We start from the raw sequence: 15,745 nt of genomic DNA, 5'->3' as shown, positions 1-15,745 counted from the left end.
GGACTGTCCTTATGAAGCTTCATCATATTTCGGGGAGGTCCCCTTACCAACTATGTACTCGTATTTAATCAGCCCACTTATGAGGGCATTTATTTCCCAACTCCTGCTTTTCCTATTCTAACATATCTTTCGCTTCTATATTCAAAATGCTATTGTCCTTTCTTTTCCGGACCAACCATCCACATCTTTCACTTCTTGTCACAGTTCTCGGTTCCTTACAACCTTATCATAATCCCACGTCATATCAAACAAATTCATAACTACGGTCAGACGCATAGAAGCATATCAGACAGATCCATAATCAGAGTCAGATGTACTGAACTATGGCAGACAGATTCGTAGTCAAAGTCAGACGTATGGAAGTATGTCAGACAAATCCGTGATCAGAATCAGATGTACAGAGATGTATTAGACAGATTCGTAATCAGAGTCGAACGTGCAGAGGCATATCAGACAGAAACGTAATCAGATTCAGAAGTACAGAGGCATAATAGACAGAGCCTCATCAAAGTCAGAGGCGCAGACGTATAACAGACAGAATCTTAATTAGAATCAGACCACTTCCACTAAGGCTTCAGTGATTTACGAAAATTTCCCCTGTCGACGTTTCATTACTCACCTTGATCGTTGTACCACGAGTTATTTCATCAAAACCTATTCACTCATTTAGAGACTTGTTCGTCAAATTTCCACACAAATAGGTTTATGTGTCGCTTGTCGACTCTTTCGAAGGTTTTGCTTAATCACATTTCTTATCCTTCATCTTTTCTAATGTACGTACTTATTTTCTTTTCCAGATATCGTCGCACTAGACTAATTTGTAATGTAGTCAGGGTTTGTCTATTCTTTGACAACATTCGTACCCTAATCTCCGCTTCGCTTCATGCATTCCGTTTAGTAAAACCTTCAGTCTATCGCAACATTAGTCGCCGGGACTCAGCTCTTGATCAAAATGGTCACCAGAGGAAAATCATACACATACATATACGTTTCCCACTATCTTACCTACAAACGTCTCCAACCGCTTTTCAAATTCGCCCCAAATTTCCGAGCGGTATTACACTTTTTCCTTTCACCCATTTAGTCCGCTTCGGTCTGCGCGACTCCTGTGAGGGTACTAGCTACTCCACACGTTCTCTTTTCCTTTAGGTTACCCCAAATTTTCATTTATATCTTATACTTACACTTGTGAAAATTTTTGTATCCTTCCCAGGGGGTTACCCATCCCAGAATTGCTCTGGCCCCAGCACGCCTAACCTCGAAACTTTCATGCGTTTTGATGCGTTAATGCTAACATAATTGCGTCGACTGCCCCACACGACCTTTGTCACGTGATTTAGGGCAGATCGGGGTCTTAGTAAATTTTCAAAAAGTTCCCGTAACTCCGGTTTAAACCATACAATTACCATATTGCCCTTCTGAATCTTCAATATTCACTTTCATCTGGGGTTTCTAGATTCACACTGGTGGCGGGGACATCTCAGTCGCCCTTGCTTTTAACCACCGGGTCTTTAATCCTTTTAAAATTGTTCCGTTGCCGTCCCTGAATAATATTCTACAGAAATCATACACACATAGGAAATTCTAGGAAACTCATATACTTATAAATGATCAATCTCGGGCCTGACCTGGGGAGCTGCCGTGGGAAATGTGTCCATCATCATCGTCTGTCTGCCCCCCACTCGTCTGGCTCCCGCTATTACCTGCATCCGAATCGGAGGAGTATAGGTAGCCCGATAACTCCTGGTTCACTGATGGCCAGGACAAAAGACTGGAGTAGGGCGTAACACTCTCCGGGGAGTCCTGTCTAACATAGTGCTCCATCACAGGAGCTGCTGGCATGTCCCCGGAAACCTCCTCCTCCGGCGTCCCAGAGGAATGCTCTAGTGGATCTGTATCGTGGCTATCCTCCTCCCTGGGGGTAAGAAACTCTGGAGGTATCGTCGCCGGATCCTCCGAAGGGTCAGTATCATAACTATCTTCTCTGAGATCCTCTGCTCTGGGGATCAGAAACTCTGGAGGAATTGTCTCTAGATCCTCCGAAGGGTCTGTCTCAATCGAGTAGCTGGGGCTCTGCTTACTCGGTCCTGGTGATATCCTGGGGGCCTTCTTAGCACCCCTATCCCCATCGTCAGGAGTTGTCCTTTTCATTGTTTGTCAATCTACAGTCACCTGCAAAAAGAGGATCAGAAACAATTTCCCAAATGCTGACACTGTTGCTCGTTGGAACCTCGCTGTAGATACAGCAATTCGTAGGAAGAGAAACATCCTAACCATACAGCTCTATCGCACGATCTAAGATTCAAAGAAAGGGTAACATCCTAAATGTCCTGTAGCCTCCTGTTTATAGATGTGGTGCACAACACACCGATAAACAAGACTCTACTAGACACGGCCTGTAGACATTCCGAGGACAAACCGCTCTGATACCACTTCTGTCACGACCCAACCCCGTAGGCCGCGACTCGTGTCCGAGCAGGACACCTTACGTACCTAGTAACCCCGAACCAACATATAAATTAGATACATGAATATATAAAGCCAAACGGAGTCACAAGCTATCGTACATAAGCAGATGTAGCGCACAGAAGCCGATAAGGCCATCACAGAATACGTATTTCCCAGAACATATACACAACCCACATATGTGTCTACAGACCTCTACGAACAGTAATAACAGAAACATGAGACAGGACAGGGCCCTGTCGTACCCCGAAATAGCGTACATATATACAATAGCAGAATACTATACCAAAATATAGGCTCCGGATAAAAGAGCGCTCCAAAATAGCAGAACAAAGTCTTAAGCGGGCGGATCAGTAAACCTGTCGTCTGTACCTGTGTGGCATGAAAACGCAGCCCCCGAAGAAAGGGGGTCAGTACGAAATATGTACTGAGTTTTTAAAGCATGAAGTACAGTAGACGAAATCATAACCGGAACAGAAAATACAGAAAATGAGTGCAAAGTCCAGGATATCAAAATGTATACTTAAAAAACGTAAATAATGCATGCAGAAACATATGCCAAATCCGGCCCCAATACAGGACTCGGTGAACAGAACGTGGCGCCACCCCGTCACTGGCGCCACAACACATCATACTTCAGATTAGGGAATAGCTCCGTAACATATCATAACATATCAGATGGCCACATCATATCATATCAGAACATAGGTGTACATGGCACATCATACTCCGGACCCATGTACATGTCATACCTGCCCCCTCAGATCGAGGCACGACGAATAATGCAGTGGAATACGCTTGATAACAAATCTTGGCCCGGGCTCTGTGAACGAAGCATTGAGGCATCCACGAGTGGAGTAGTGAGAAACTTTTGCATCATAAAATATTTACAAAGACTCGACAGAATAATCCGAATGACAGGTCATTTAAGAAAGAAATCAGACGATAGTCATAGCACGTACCTTTCGGATGTCGCGGGGGATTATATCGAATTAAAGCTTTTGGGATTGTTTGAACATATCAATATATAACATTTACAGAATCTCGATAGCATAACTCAGATGGAAAATCACATAAAAGAGATTGAACGGTAATCATAGTGTATGCCTTTCGGATGTCACGATGGTTTATATCAAAATAAGCTTTCTGAAATCGTTTTCATGTTTCAAAATGCATTATGGAAGTCAACGAAATAATTCAAACAAACGTCATATGGTAGTTAGGAGAGTAGCCAAGAGTTTCCTTTGAATTCTACTTCAGAACAAGTCAAACGGAACAAATCAGAAAAATCCGGGAGTTGTGGGCCCACCTCGGGTCAAACGAGGTGGCGGACACAAAGTATGTGTAATAAACCTTATGGAGTCTCTTATGAGGGTTTTAAGGTAATCGGATTTTATTTACACAAGTTCTAGGTATTTAAACAACTTTCCTAACCATTTGCAACATAATTAGTTCAATTCCACTGAATGGAAAAGGGGCAAATTTAGACGCGGATTCCGAAGAGTAGAGTAGTCCCCGAGGTCCAACTTCAAACCTAATACATCTAGGACATGCCAAGAGAAGGAAAGGGTGAGCTTTACATACCTTTTCCGCTTCTTACGCTCCTCCAATTTCAAGTCCCGAATGCCCCAAAATCTACAATTGGTCACAAATACCAAACATTGATTATAAGCCTTTAAGAATTCAGTCTTAACTCAACACTTGTCTACAAAAATTTGGGCAGCATCTCCCCTGTTTATATGCCTAGCCCAGAATTACAATTCAGCAACCAACACATCAACAACAATACCAAATATATTAACATCATTTCCAACACCAACATATGCCGTAAAACAGCCCGCACATTATTTTCCAAATTTTCCAACCAACCAATTCGCGATATAATTATTTAATAATTTTATTTCCGTAAAGAAGTCGAAATTAACACTAACAACATCCTCCGCATTCTACAAGTTAAATACATTTTTTTTTCATCCAAAATTTTCTTCAAACCCCATTCCACAATTCAACCATACCAACAAACGAATTTATCACGCTATTTTCTTCGTTCTAATCCGTTAAAACTCTAAATAAACTTGTTAACAATGAAAAGGAACCTTATTCATACCTTAAGTGCACAGACACCACGCCCACCCTCTTCTCTTTAGTTGATATTTAGCTCAAATCGAAGGCAATGCGACGTAGAACACTTTTCTCTTCATGGGCTTCGGGATTCGGGGCTCCGATTTTGGTCAAAAATTGATTTTCTCTCTAGGCTATCCTCTCTCTTTTTCTCTAGAGGTTTCTAGGTTCTCTTGGTCTGAAAATGAGGGAGAGAAACCGAAAATTTTAGTTAAAAAGCATGGGTAATGGGCCTGACCCGAATTGGATTCGGGTTGGGCCGGATTTACTGTTCAACTCGACCCTCCTGCCTTAAAACGTTCATATCTCTTTATGCCGATGTCACCTGTAGGCCCACGACCTACCGTTGGAAAGATAATTCAATTATCTACAACCTTTATTTTTGGGAGTTTTCCCAAATTCCAAACTTATAATGCCGTTTTTTCCCCTCCAAGTTAGGTCATCCGAAAACGTTTTCTTAAATCGTCCTTTTGGAGGGCTTACACTCATTTTTGGCTTATGGGTCCTTCTTAGGACTTGCTCAAATTCACATGTACTACCCATATATCTCTTCATATGTCTTTTATAAGGTCCCGATGTGTGTACCCCACCTTAACTTACTGTAACGAGGGTTTTTCGTTAAATAACTTATGAACCAATTCACACCATATTGTCTCCAAATGTCGTATGTGTATATATTCTTAGACTTAGATCACCCAATCTTCATCCTTAATCCTTGTTTGACTTAACTCCTTTTCGAGCTCGTACTACGCCATCTATGATTTTGTAGCGCGAAATTTTTCCGGGGTGTAACAAGAATACTTATATCAAAGTTGGGGATACCCATGTCAGATTATCCGTATCGGAGTACTTATATCAGAAAATTCAGATCAGAATACGTATTTGTATCAAAACTTTTCATATCAGAACGCTTATGCCATATACTTTCATCAGAATATCTATGTCAAAATTCTCAGACCAGAATACTTATGTCAACATACGGATGTCAGAATACTTAAGTCAGAATTCGCCTATCCAGATTATTAGATACTTACATTAGGGAGGACATACGGATCACAAACAGACTCGGAATCACAGAATGGAATAACCCACGGTACATATCAATGTCATACCCTACTTAGCTCTAGTACATGCCAAAAGAATGAAAGGGTAAGCCTTACATACCTGTGCCGCGCCTTAATAGCTACGCTTTTCCGTCCAAACTTGTTAGTCTACATTCAAAAGAATTCATCCATTCATTAGTTTCATTACCATATACTTGCCTTAACCTTTCAAACACATTCACTTATATTCTGCCGGAATTTCGGCAGCACCTCCCCTGTAAATATACCAACCTCGAGAATATGGCTCGGCCCCAAATCAACAACAGCACACCCGAGAATTCAACTCGGCCAATTGTCAACATTCCGGGAATTCAACCCGGCCAAATTATCAATAATAATACCAACAATTATTCTAGCAACATTTCAATATCAAATTCAATTCACACAATATTTCACACAACTCAAACAGGGCTCCAACTCACCCGAAATTGCCTCCAAACCCGAGAACTACACCAAACACATTCTTCTCTCCCAAATTCACAACTTACACCATTACCCCACACATTAACAATACAATTCTCCTAACTACAAAAATTACATAAAATTCACATAAATTTCCAAATCATCCCACAACCAACATAACATTATTTTGAGTCATTAAATTTACACTTCTCATCATAGAATCCATAACGACGGCAACTAGAATGCCAACGACAATTTGTTCATTTTTCAACACACACCTAAGGATGATTTTCATTCTTTTCTTCACACTACAATATTCAAAACATACTAATCAACATTAATTCATAACTTTCATCACAACATACACACACGGCCCAACACCACTTACACAGCCTCAACTTCAACTTGATTTCTATCATGAATTTCTTCCATTTTAGCATACTACAACACATATAAACCATTCATAACACATAAAACAAGATTAAAACTCACCTTTCTTCTTCAACTTCTCAACTTGCCTCAAGCTGGCCACGGATGAAAACGAATAATCTAACGCTTCCAATAACACTTCCACGTTAATGAGCACCTTTCCATTAGTAGGAAAGCTTGAAGAAAATATTTTTCCATGATCATGTTGAGGGGGCAAATTTCGGCCAACCATGGTCGTTTTTCTCTTTTTTTTTTCCTTTGTTTTCTTTCCTTTCTTTCTTTCTCTCCAACTCTAAAATAAAAGATGAACAAGTCATCTTTTCATATTTGCACCCTAGTCCCTCAATTATGGTCACATGCCCCCTTTCTTTCTCTTCTAGACTTTTCTTTCATTTTCTTGATTTTTCTTTTCTTTTCTTGAATTGTCTTATTTGGTCAAAGAAGACCAAATGTTTTCCTTGGTACACTTTATCCCCCAAAGCAATGTGGGCATATACTTATGCCACACAACCAACATGAAAAATTTATGAACTTTCAAGACTTTTGTGAAATTCCCGTTTTGCCCCTCGACTTTTCTCAATATTACCACAAGCCATTTTGCGAATTTTCATTCTTACCCTTAACCTTTCTCAATATTTTCATGCAATAATATTCATAAATAATTTTTATAACAACTTGCACATTACAACCCTTTTTGAAAATGGTCTCGCCCTTAACTTTCCACGACGACTTTGGAATATCCAAACGTACAATATACGGGCTATAACATTCACTGACAAGAAATGATAGTAAGCAATGAAAAAAAGGGGGGGGGGGGGGGGGGGAGTTAACTTGAAAAGGAAATTAGAGAAAGGTGATATGGCAAAGTCGTAGTAGTGGGTGATTGGTATAATCAAGAGTACAAGTGATATCTTTAGCTGGATGTAAAAGACCAAGACGGTCGAAGAATGAATTGTACAAAGGCAGCATACTCTAAAGGACAAAGCGGTGCTAAGTTGAGAATAAGGTCCCTCGTGCGAAGAATCAAGGATTGATGATAAAATGGGAGAAAACAAGATAAATTGAGGAGGAAGGTATGTAGAGGAATAAGAATGACAATAGAGAGAAAAGGAAACATGCGAAATACGTATGCTTAAGAAGAAATTGTGTTATGGCTAAAGGAAGGTGCATCTCCTCCGAATATCTTATACCAAGTTAGAACGAGTAGAGTATATGAAGTAATAGTTGAAAAGAAAAGATGATCATGAGTTATGAAGCTTACCGTACGGTAGTAAATGATAGAATAAAGCTATCGCCAAGGACAAACGCCATATGATTACGATTGGTTTTGAAACCAACGTGGAGTGCAAAACAAGAGTAAAAGAGTATGAGGCATAAGGAATATTAGTTGCGCATGCGGCTTGGGTCCTGAACAGCAAAGACGGCGTTACAGGTAAAACCCAAGGGGAAGCGAGTGAAGAGAATGTAAGTGTAGAGATTAAAATGATGGACTCCAAGGTGTGACAAATATAGACTCTAAAATAAAGAATGAGAGTTATGTAGAGATGAGTCTAATAACGAGTAAATAAACGAACTTGAATCGAGCAAGCATCTGACACTATAAGGGAAATCATTTACGAAGACCTTGAACCATGTGACATTGATGAGTAAATAACTCAAGGGGTATGTAAAGGATATGTGTATGATATGATTACGAATAAGAATATGTACATGACATGCATATGAATATGACTATTGATACGACGGGTAAATGAGTACGATTACGAATGCGAATACGGATGTCGATACCTGTATATATATAGAAACGTATGTACACGAATCACACAAGAATGATTATGCCACTTGCAAGTATTGATGTGTCGCCAATGAAACCAGGTGATGTACGACCAGAAAAGAGAGAAATGGCTCACGAGCTCCAACAGTTAGCTAGCCTAGGGGTCCGAGTAATGGACTCAGGTAGCAGCGAAGTTAGTATTCATGATTCAGCAGTCTCGTCGCTGGTAGCAGAAGTGAAAGGGCGACAGCATGAGGATCCCATGCTAATGCAGTACAGAGATACACTCCCTCAGAAGGAGGAGTCATCATTTGATATTTCGGAAGACGGAGTTCTCCGATGTCGAGGCAGGTTATGCGTTCCCGATGTGGTGGGTCTACGTCACCAAATATTGAGGGAAGCTCATTGTTCTCGTTACTCCGTTCACCCCGGAGCGACGAAAATGTATCATGATCTTAAGTCTATATATTGGTGGAATGGGATGAAGAAAGACGTAGCAGAATTTGTAGCTCAATGTCCTAATTGCCAACAAGTGAAGATCGAGCACCAAAAGCCGGGTGGCTTGTTGCAAGCTATAGAAATCCCAACTTGGAAGTGGGAAGTGATTAATATGGATTTCATTACAGGGTTACCCCGTTCTCGACATAAGTATGATTCCATATGGGTGATTGTGGATAGACTCACAAAGTCAGCTCATTTCTTACCGGTCAGGACGACCTAGGTGGCAGAAGATTATGCGAAGCTTATCTTAAAGAGATAGTGAAACTCCATGGCGTTCCAGTATCTATTATCTCCGATAGAGGGACCCAGTTTACAGCCAAGTTTTGGGAGTCTTTCCAAGAGGGTTTAGGGACCCAAGTGCGCCTTAGCACGGCGTTTCACCCACAGACTGATGGGCAAGCTGAACGTACCATTCAAACTCTTGAAGATATGTTGCGAGCATGTATGTTAGATTTTGGAGGAAATTGGGATGATCATTTCCCACTCATTGAATTTGCTTACAATAATAGTTATCATTCCAGCATTTAAATGGCACCGTATGAGTCTCTATATGGGCGAAAGTGTAGATCCCCAATTGGGTGGTTTGAAACCGGAGAAACTATGTTGATAGGGCAAGACTTGGTCCAGCAAGCAATAGAGAAAGTTAAGCTCATACAAGATCGGTTGCTAGCGGCCCAAAGTCATCAGAAGTCCTATGCGGATAATCGTCGAAGAGACTTAGAGTTCAAAGTGAAGGATTGGGTATTCTTGAAAGTGTCACCAATAAAAAGCGTTATGAGATTTGGCAAAAAGGGGAAGCTCAGTCCCCGGTATATCGGACCCTATGAGATAGTGCGTAAAATAGGCAAACTGGCCTATGAGCTAGATCTACCTCCAGGTTTGGAGTCAGTTCATCCAGTATTTCATGTTTCGATGCTTCGGAAATGTGTTGGAGATCCTACTAGGATCGTCCCAGTGAATGATGTGAAAGTAACAGAGAAATTGATTTATGAAGAGATACCCATTGCCATACTAGATAGGCAAGTACAGAGACTTAGAAACAAAGAAGTGGCCTCAGTTAAGGTCTTATGGAGGAACAACAATCTAGAGGAAATGACGTGGGAAGCAGAAGAGAGTATGCGATCCAAATACCCACATCTATTTCAGCCCTTGGAAGAAGTACAAAATGAGACGTCGAGATCATAAGGTATGCATATTTTCCATTTATGCTTTTGGGTCGTGTGTGGACAATTTTTATGTTATTATGTAGTGTCCCTGTGTGGCATCGATATTATGGGTTGTTGTGGCAGGATGGCAGTGCCATAATGTAGGGGAAACTCTGGCGAAATTTTTATAGAACCCCCGAAGACTTTAACATTCGAGGACGAATGTTCTTAAGGAGGGGAAAATGTTACACCTCGGAATATTTTTCGTTGGTACGCAAGTGGATGAACTAGTGATGAATATGAGTGCATGATGTCTATGAGCAAGAAACGACGTTTGATGACCTTAGGCGAGATTTCGAAAGTATCCGATGTGAGACGAGGAAGTTGGCTAAGTTAAGATGAGATACAAGGTGAGCAATGCATGCGCATGGACGGGGGTGATTAAAATGAGAAGTCTAAGAAATATGGGAAGTTGCAGAATTGCAACTGGCCAGTGGTTGTATTGCAAAATACGGACCGTAAATTGCTATACGGTCCGTAAACTGGCAGTCGTAAACTGCCATGCAAGGTTTTAACTTTCTGCCAGCCGAGGAAATGGTTAAATACGACCTGGTGGACGGACCGTAAAGTGATTTACGGCCTGTAAACCATGGTCGTAAACCACCATGAAGGCAGCCCAGCTTTTGGTTCTGGAAATGGTTAATTACGCCCATGGAGGACGAGCCGTATAATGGAATACGGGCCGTAAACCTCCATGGACGACCACTGTTCACCCAGCACAGAATTTTCAATTCATTAAATGTGAGGATCAAGACTTGTCTTATTTCATTTCAACATTACACCACTTCTCTCTAAAACTTCTCTCTACATTTATCATATGAGTTTTCAAGGATTATAAGCCATCAATAACATTAAAACAAGTGAATCAAGAGTAAGGAAACCATCAAGGATCATCCAAGGTCAAGAAATCCAAATAGAGATAAACTAGGGTTTTGCTCAAAGTGGAGTATTATTAATCAAAGCTTGTCCCTACAAATTCTAAGGTAAGATTCATGATTTTTACATGATGTTTAAGGTATTGAAAAGTTGAAATACATGGATTGTAGAAAATATGGTCAAGTAGGTCATGAATGATGAATAGTGACATTTTGAATAATAATTTGAATTGAATCATGAATGTTGTTGTGTTGTGTTATGAATGCATTATAAATGGTACTAAGATCATGAACTAGACACTTTAGACGAATGGACGAAGTTGGATGTTATGACCACGAATATGGGTGAATTAGAGGCAAATTAAGGAATCTAGATAATGTGGATAATGTGAATGACTAATGGCCATCGTTATAATATTAATGAAGGTATAGACGCTAGCATTGGACGGAAGCGTGCAAGTGTAGAATAGTCCGACGGAAAGGTATGTAAGGCTAACCCTTCTTTCCTAAGGCATGATTCTTGGACAAACTTCTAATTCCTCTATATGAGTATGTTGTATTCAAGTGATTGACACTCCGAGCTCATAAGCTCACGATCCTTAACATGTACTACGATTGTACTACGCCCCTCATATGACGAGTAAGCCTAAGATATGGATGTAGCAATAGTGATGATGATAGTGATGACGATAATAATAATAATGATGCCAAAGGTGCCTGCGGGCTATTATACTTATATGTGCCTATGAAGGGCTATAATGACACCCCGAGCTTATAATGCCGGGTAGAATATATGTATATGGATGTATATGATTATGTATAAAGTATGTATACGATTACGTAACGCGCGCACACCTCTGCAGATGGTACGGATAACCCTGAAGCCTTGGTAGGGCCAGGTAGAAATAACATTGAGCCTTGGTTGGCTAAGTACGTATGAAACACCGAACCTTATGGTCGGGCACGCTATGTATGTATATACGAGTATGGCCATGTATATAATATGAATATGAATGTGAAAAGACTATGTATATGAATGCGAATAAGGACATGTATACGAATATGAGCACAAGTATGGTACAAGTACTATTACGGAATACGGATGATGACGTAGGTGTACAAATACGTACGAGGAATGGAAAGTCCCACGAAAGGTAGGTAAGCGCTATGACGATGATATTATTGTCTCCCCCCTTCCTATGCTATTTCATATGTTGTTCATGATGCTTATTTATTGATGTTGCTCATGCTTTACATACTCAGTACATTCTTCGTACTGACGTCCTTTTGTTTGTGGACGCTGCGTCATGCCCGCAGGTGCACCGGGAGACAGACTTGATCCATAGCTGCTTATTCAGAGGTTACATAGCGGAGCTCCATTTCCTTCGGAGCCATAGCTTTTGGGTACTCATTCTTTTGCGTATATAATTATGGGCATAGCGGGGTCCTGTCCCGTTCATACGATATGTCACACTCTTAGAGGCTCGTAGTCATGTGTATGTGGGTAGAGATGTTCGGCCATGTCGGCCCATGCTTTGTATATCTTTTGTTGGCCTCGTCGGCCTTGTACTTATGATGTGGCATAGATGCCTATGATATGTTAAATGATGATGGTCGTCTAATGGGATCAATATGATTAACGATAAAAGAAAAAGCACGAATTGACTTATGGTTCACCTAGAGGTTATGTTATGTACGATAAGGGGGTGCCCGGGTGGGGTAGCACCGGGTGCTCGTCGCGGCCCCCTAGCCGGGTCGTGACAATAATGTGGAGCCCGGATCAATCATAGCATATACATCATGAGAGAATACCGATAATATACCTGTGACCACGTCAGGAGAAGACTCAAGATCTTGGCGTCCAGCCAAAGCATAAATACGGTGCTAAGGACCGCTAGAACTGGGAGCTCTCCCTCAGCCTCTACCATGGCCAACTGGCGCATGTGAACCTGGCTCCGTAGGGCCTATAGATGCTGAAGATCCGGCTACCGACCCTGATGGCCGGGTCTCACCTTTACCATGAACTGAGGGGCAATCACGCATAATATGGCCTGGCCGACAACATGAATAGCAAACGTCTGAACCTTATCGGCATTGACCCCAATTCAACTTCCCACACTGGGAACATCGTGGTACGGGTGGCCTCGCCTGACCCGAATCACCCCTAAGATGAGACCCTGAAAAACTCTGACTCAGCCCCGAACGAGTAGATCTATCAAATCTCTGGCCTGAAAATCGTGGAGGTGCACTGGTCATAGAATAGCCTGAATGTCTAGGGAACTGCTGCCTGTGCCCACCTCTAAACTCGCTCGTCGAACCCGACGATCTGGCCCTCTTGCTATGGCCCCTATCTTGCTCACATTCACTTCTCTGCTGCTGCAGGCTTTCTTCTAGGTTCTGAGCATGGGCCTGAATGCGTGCAATATCCATACCGTCCTGAAGGGACGCAGTCAAGCATCTACCCATCAAGTGTGGCCCTAGGCCCTTCACAAATCGGTGTACCCGGTCACCCATATCCGCTACCATGGCCGAAGCATACCTGGCCAAGGAATTGAAGCGGAGGCTGTACTCTAAGGCACTCATACTACCATGCCTCAAGTTCAAGAATTTATAGGCCCTAGCTCACCAAACTTCTGGAGGCATATAATGACGGAGAAAAGCATCAACAAACTCTTGCCATACCGGGGGAGGTGCATTGGCTCCCCGTGAACCCATCCAAACCGTATACCATTGGATCGAGACATCTCTCAATCTATATGACGCTAGCTCCATTGAGTCGGTGTCCGAAACATGTATCAATCGAAGCGTCCTTAACATACCATCAATAAAATCCTGAGGGTCCTCCTCCGGCTTTGATCCAAAGAATTCCGGAGGGTTCAAAGTAATGAAATCACGGGCCCTTGCACTAACAGCCCTATCACCTTGCCCTGAACGTTGCCTCTGAATCTGGGCTGCAACCAATTGAGTCAGTAAATTAATGGCCTCTATTACATCTTGGCCCGAAGTATTTGGTGGAGGAGCTGGAGGGGATGGAGCTGGGGCGAAGGCTCCCTCACGCTCCTCAGTAATAGGCACTGTCTGGGAGGACTGAGATTGAGCCGCACTCTGGGACTCACTTTCCTCTACTACCGGTGGCGGTGCTCTTTCATCCCGCTTTTCTGCCACCGTCTTGCCCTTTTGGGCTGCTGTAGCCTTTCTCTTTTTAGGCATCTCTGAAATACACAACACACGATAAAGGAAAAGGAATTTCTTTTATCATAGCTGTATCGCACGATTCTTATGAAGAAAGAAGGTCAATCATTCCTAAAATGTCCGTAGCTTCTTGTTTATAAGTGTGGCGCGCAACACACCCATAACCAAGACTCTACTAGACACAGCTCATAGACACACCCTAGGACTGAACTGCTCTGATACCACTTTTGTCACCACCCGACTAGGGCCGCGACGAGCACCCGATGCTACCCCACCTGGGCACCCCTTTAATGTACTTTCACATAACGTCTAGGTGAGCCATAAATCAAATCATGCATTCTAGTCATCAATCATACTAGTCCCATTTGGGCGACAACATTTCCTATATAACATCATAGGCATCTGTGCCACATCAAATGTACATGGACCGACGTGGTCGACAAAATAATATACAAAACACGGGCCAACAAGGCCAGACATATCTAACCATATACACGTGACTACGAGCCTCTATGAAGAGTATAACATCTCACATGAGCGGGACAAGACCCCGCTATGCCCATAATTATATACACAAAAGAATAAGTACCCAAAAGCTATGGCTCCGAAGGAAATGGAGCTCTGCTATGTAATCTCTGAATAAGCAGCTATGGATCAAGTCTGTCTTCCTGTGCACCTGCGGGCATGACGCAACATCCACAAACAAAAGGACGTCAGTATGAATAATGTACTGAGTATGTAAAGCATGATCAACATCAATATAGAAGCATAATGAACAACATGTGAAGTAGCATAGGAGGGGAGACAATAATATCATCAGCATGGCACTTACTTGCTTTCCATAGAGACATTCTGTTTCTATTGCGTATCCGCATACATACATCCATATCCGTACTTAATTACCCTCATAATCATTTACATCTCATATACATAACATATTCGTACTCTTAATGTTGTCATATACATAGCATATACACATATATACAGATATACATAGCATGCCCGACCATGAAGGTTCGGTGTTTCATACATACTTGGCCAACCAAGGCTCAAGGTTATATCTACCTGGCCCTACCAAGGCATCAAGGTTATCCGTACCATCTGCAGATATGCGCACACGTTACGTAATCATATACATACATATACATATATTCTACCCGGCGTTATAAGCTCGGGGTTTTATCATAGCCCTTCATAGGCACACATAAGTATAATATCCCATAGGCACCTTTAGCATCATTATTATTATCATCATCATTTCTATCATCATCATTATCGTCATCATTACTATCATCATCATTGTTATTGAGCCCGAAGCGGCTACCCGAAGGGGCCATCATTACTATGCCGGAAGCGGCCTTCCGAAGGGACCATTTTGTTAACATGTCGGAAGCGGCACGTGTTTTAGATTGCATCATTTTCTTAAAGAATGTGTGTTAGATTGCATTATTTACTTAAAGAATGTTGGTTGGATTGCATTATTTACTTAAAGATTGTTTTGAGACCTCGTGTATACATTTATGTTTCTTCCAGCGAAGGCTGCAGGTATTGAGTCTGATTATGGTTTCTTCTCTCCTAAATCAAGTTATGGTTATGATTTGTTACCACCTTACATACTCAGTACATTGTCCGTACTGACTTCCTTTTGCCTGGGGACGCTGCGTTCATGCCCGCAGC

Source organism: Lycium barbarum, chromosome 4, assembly GCF_019175385.1.
Source record: "Lycium barbarum isolate Lr01 chromosome 4, ASM1917538v2, whole genome shotgun sequence".
Classification (NCBI taxonomy): domain Eukaryota; kingdom Viridiplantae; phylum Streptophyta; class Magnoliopsida; order Solanales; family Solanaceae; genus Lycium; species Lycium barbarum.
Note: the sequence above shows the minus strand (reverse complement) of the source record.